The sequence below is a fragment of the Ostrinia furnacalis genome, unplaced genomic scaffold (assembly GCF_004193835.3).
Source record: "Ostrinia furnacalis isolate ACB-3 unplaced genomic scaffold, ASM419383v2 OfSCF7336, whole genome shotgun sequence".
Classification (NCBI taxonomy): Eukaryota; Metazoa; Arthropoda; class Insecta; order Lepidoptera; family Crambidae; genus Ostrinia; species Ostrinia furnacalis.
This window is the reverse complement of record NW_021137575.1, coordinates 980,278-985,534: the sequence shown is the minus strand read 5'-3', so window position 1 is coordinate 985,534 and position 5,257 is coordinate 980,278.

Here is a 5,257-nt window from a genome sequence, read left to right as displayed (position 1 = left end):
TCGATGTCCACGGCATTTAAGAATAAATTATTCTATGAGCTAATAGAAGAGAGGAAGAGGATTGATATCAATCAATTCGTCAATCTAATTGCAAGTTAGGATTAACCAAGATTATAAAGTAGGTAATGTCACTAAAGTCTCACAGAAATAACGTCTTTTTTCACTTAATTACTCAATAACATAGGGCAGTTCTGCAAAAGATGACACTGCTCGTTTTAAACTGCATTCATTGTTTAAAAAAAGGTGTGTGTATTTGATAAATGGAATTTTATGAAACTACTAGCTTTCCGCCCGCGGCTTCACCCGCGTGGAATTTCGTTTGTTAAATTTTCCTGAAGTTTCTTTGCTATAAACCTCACGGAGCCCGAGACCTTTCCAACGAATGCAAAACCTTGGAAATCGGTTCGTGCGTTCTGGAGTTATAGCGTCAGGAAAGAAAACCCAACTTATTTTTATATAAGTAGTAGATAATCTACAAGTAGTAATCCGGTTACTGATAAACACATAATGGTATATGAATATGGATAGATTAAATTTAGTTATCTACTTCGTCACGAGAAAACTACTGTACGGGTATTGATGTAACTTTACAAAGACTAAGAATAGCTTATACGCTGTAACTCATCGAAATCTACGCCAAATCTAAGCCTTCATTAAAATTGTATACAAAGTGACACTTCAAGTATTTCAGTTATCTTCATAACATCAACCTGTTATAAAGATTAGTTAGATTACCCGCTCCCTGCCGTCACTTGATCACCCGATATCCGAGCATGCGGAAATGCTCGCCCGCCAAAATTCACGCCGACGCGTATCGAGTTCGTGATACCAGATCGCAATCGGATTCCGCGCGTCGCTCCGATACTTGATGAACTGTGACCGGTGATATGTCACGGAGTATTTTGTGATGGTGTTATGGAATGTCCAAGGACGTTGATGTACGCAAGTAACAGGGAAGGTAGGTGTAACCGCTAGCAATACAAAGGTGCGTGTAAAACCTGTTCAAATCCTGGCATTTAAGCTACTTCTCATTGAAGTTGCTATTAAAATTGAAGATGAAATCAATAGAATGTGTTGGATTTCTTGGACAGTTTAACTTAATAAATGCTAAGTACCAATTATAAAGATTCACGCGCGTATTCACAAACATTACTATGAGGTCTCACAGAGTGCGTGGACGCACAGGGTGACGGGTGACACACGAACCAATCACAGAGCTCTATTCAACGCTGTGCGTTCGATTTTCTACTTCACGTTTGTGAATACGGGCGTCAGTACTTCCGACTACATTCTTATTTTTTTTAATCGTAGCAAAAATGCACAAAATACCTATCTCTATATAAAATGCTGTAGTCGTCCGCACATCCTTGTTATCTAAACGATAGCTTTTTTATAGCCTAGCTTAATTTGCAGTCTAGTACAGCCCAAAGTGACTCTACAGAATTCCCGATGAATGCAAAAGTGAAAGATGCGCCACCCTGCATCTTCTTGGTTGAAGGAGAAATTTTGCAAATCATGAAAACTGTAGACAATCGAGTTTCTATAACGCTAGGTAGGTATCGTTAACTAATAATTAACAATGTACGGTCTGGCCTTGACGAAGAGTTTACAATTACCGTAAATGATTCTGCAAAAAAATATCAGAAGTGACGGTTTAATTATAATTTAGCTAAGCAAGCTAGCCACAGTCGGCATTTTTATGTTTGTTTGTAGTTAGGGTGATTTTCCAGCAAAAAAAGTTTTATCTGAGGTGTTATCGTATGTACTCTCTACCACTTCAGTATATCGGCTACACAGGAGTTACGTAGTGATAAGTGTAAGACAATCTGATGACTTTAATCTAGTAAAATTAGGCAAGCTAGATTAATACAGATTAGTAAGGCACAGTTATTTTTCCTGTGATAACTATCTACTAAATACGTAAAGTATCTACCATTACGCAATTTATTTGAAGAAAAATGGTAATTGAAGCTTCTCTTACATTTCCAACAAATTATGTAATCAGAGCATGTTTTCCAAAACAAAAGCTATTACCTAAATTCTGATCATAACAACATCAATCTGTTAAAAATAATTTGAATGTACCATACAATTATATGACCAGCATAGCCTGACCCCTGTACGTTGCTAATTCGCCTTGGGCTGGCCAGATAAGAGGGGTCTGAAGAAATAGTGCAATACACTCCGAGATGAGAACAGCTGATAACAAATTGCCTAATTATTATTACAACAATAGCTCAGTTAAGTTACGGTTTCCTTTCGTCAGATGCCAAATTAGCTTGCTATATTAACTCTATCAACAATCTAGTTTAATATTTTTTGCTATATCACATTTATGGATAGGATTATGTTATCAAAGGTTTGATCGATAATTTTTGTAAGGTTTGATCGATATTTTTTTATTGATGTGTTTTATTTATTTAATCTTTGTAATTAAACGCATATTGAACTGACAACCTGAAAGGGCAAATGCATGTAACTGCTGAAACTTAAGTCATGTTACACGTTTGCGGTGTCAAACTGCCGATTCGAAAAATAAAGTCAATTGCTGAACTATTGTAGTGAAGACACTCCTAACATAAGGTTATGCATGCATACTTAGCTTAGCAGGCAGGATTAATGACATACAATTAGTAAATATCTGTAATAAAAAAACTCAAAGGTCTTAAAGTCTAATTCAAATCTATATTTATACCTAATGAAGGCTTTTTCAGCGGACGTCCTGCGGCTGATGATAATGAATAAATGAAATTAATCAGTCTATGTGCCAAGTTTTGTTAGTCTGATTGTTTGTTTTAATTCAATCTGATTGATTACAAAGATAATGACCATTTAGTGCATCGATTTCTTATTACACACGTTTCGTAATTTTATTTCGTACGTGTTTATGTAATTAAAGCAATACCATTTGCGAATTATTATAATGCATTCAAATACGATTGTTGTGATTAAATTGGGTAATCTAATAATTGCTATAGCACTATTTATTTTTAAACACTGAATGAGAGATGTAATACTTAACAAAAAGGGTCTTGCAATATCTGGCAATGTCTAATAAATTAAATAAATATCCGTGGCCATTTTATATTGTGCCTTTTAGTCCCAGACCAGATAAATTATATACTTACTTTTATGTGTAAATTCATACTATAATGGTCTTCAAGAGTACTTTTTTTGAACTTATCAGATACTCGTAGTTACATAGAAACACCAAGACTATAGTACAAACAGATGCACACGAATTTTTGTATTGTACAGGGAATCAAACCGCGACCGCTGGCGTAGCCTACGCTAACCACTACTCCATCGGCTTATTTTGTATACTGTTTATTTAAGTGTAACACATCGAATTCGGTATGTAGATCTTTCGCCACCCTCTTACGTCGGGCGGCGGGCGCTCGAAAGCGTTCGCGGCCCACTTCGCGCATTTCGCCGCTTGCGCAATGCCACCATTACTGCAGCGCTGCATTGCTTCAAGCAGTCGCTTTCAATCAATGTCCAGCAAGGGTCACTAAATACGTATTGCTAAAAAAATGAAAGAAAGAAAAGAAAGAAAAAATGTTTATTCAGTATTATCGACAATACACTTACAATACTTAACATTATTTAATGAGTAGGTAATGATACTGAAAAGGTATCCACTCAGTATGGTGTCGTAGCATCTCAGTAGATAATGCCACGACACTGGTCTTCCGTGGACACCTAAACAGGGAGAGCACTACTAAGCACAATGCAATTTGTTACATAGAGCAGGCCCCCATTAGGTGGATCGACGATTTGGTGAAGGTCGGAATCAGGAATAACCTGCTGAATAAGCTAAATAATAAAATATGGTTGTTTTCCGACTGGGTTCACCACAATAGTCCAGCAGCGGCAGTACTCGAACTCACGTTCCTTGGATCTCGATTCAACCAGTGCGACACTTTCATCATTGACCAATAGAATAGAAAAGCATTAACCAAATAAATCCCTTATCATTGGGATGCCAAATTATTTTTATTTTCGTGAAATGGTTGTTACACGACCGACTTATATGTATAACTAGCGGCCGCCCGCGACTTCGTACGCATGGATCCCGGTTTACCCCCTTCATCTATCTTATGCGGTTTAGATTTTTTCATACAAATGTTTTTTCCTGCTAACTCCCGTTCCCGTGGGAATTTTGCAATATCCTGTTGTAACTAAGCTTTAAGATTACTAAGGTTTAGATTTTTCATACAAAAGGATTTTCCCGCTAATTCCCGTTCCTGTGGGAATTCCTAAGTATACTGTAACCTGCCTAGGAGTATGAAGAATAATTGTACCAAGTTTCGTTAAAATCCGTAGAGTGGTTTTTGTTTCTATAAGGAACATACAGACAGACAAATATTTTACTGATTGCATTTTTTGGCATCATTATCGATCACTAATCCCCCCTGATAGTTATTTTGAAAATATATTTCATGTACAGAATTGACTTCTCTACAGATTTATTATAAGTATAGATGTCCCCGATTGTAAAACGCGTAAGTATTGAAGCCACGATAACGGAACGGCTGACTCGTGGTCTGGGGAACGCCGGTACGGTCCCCGCCGACGCTCGACTATTGTGGTGAGCTCACTCGTGATACAGCATATTTAGCTTAGTACGAGGGGCTAACGAGAGTATTAGTAAGTTGTGCAATAACAAATTACTAATAATCTTTAAAAAAAACAACGCTATAAGTGCTCACCGGTAAACAATTAGTTGATTACAACTGTCTACAGTATTTTTGCGCACGGGTTATGCATAGCTTATTTTTATTGCTTTATAACCTAGAAACAAGAATAACAACAAAAAATTGTTCTGAATTTGCTTTTATGTGTAAAAAATAGAAAAAATCATATCAATGAATGTATGAAACATGAACATAGAGATGATTTAATTTGTTGCCAAATATTTTTTTTCTTTCTTTCTTTCATTCTTCTTAATTATTAAAACATACCAAACATCCATTTAAGATTCATTCTCACAAGAGAAAAATTAAAATAGAGTCCAAATATTTATTAAAAATGAAAAGTTCTAATTTCCTGTCATGTTCCATAGAAGATTTTTTTCATAAAAATCTAACTCTATCAAGCTTTCAGTATACTGGCCTTGGTAACGTCGTCTCTCAAATCCCACTATATTTTGATGAAAGCGTGCCCCTTGTTCTTGCGAATAAGCCCCCATAATTATTTATAAATATATCCCAATGAGGATGTGACGTGCATCTTTACTAAAAAGAATTAAAATGAA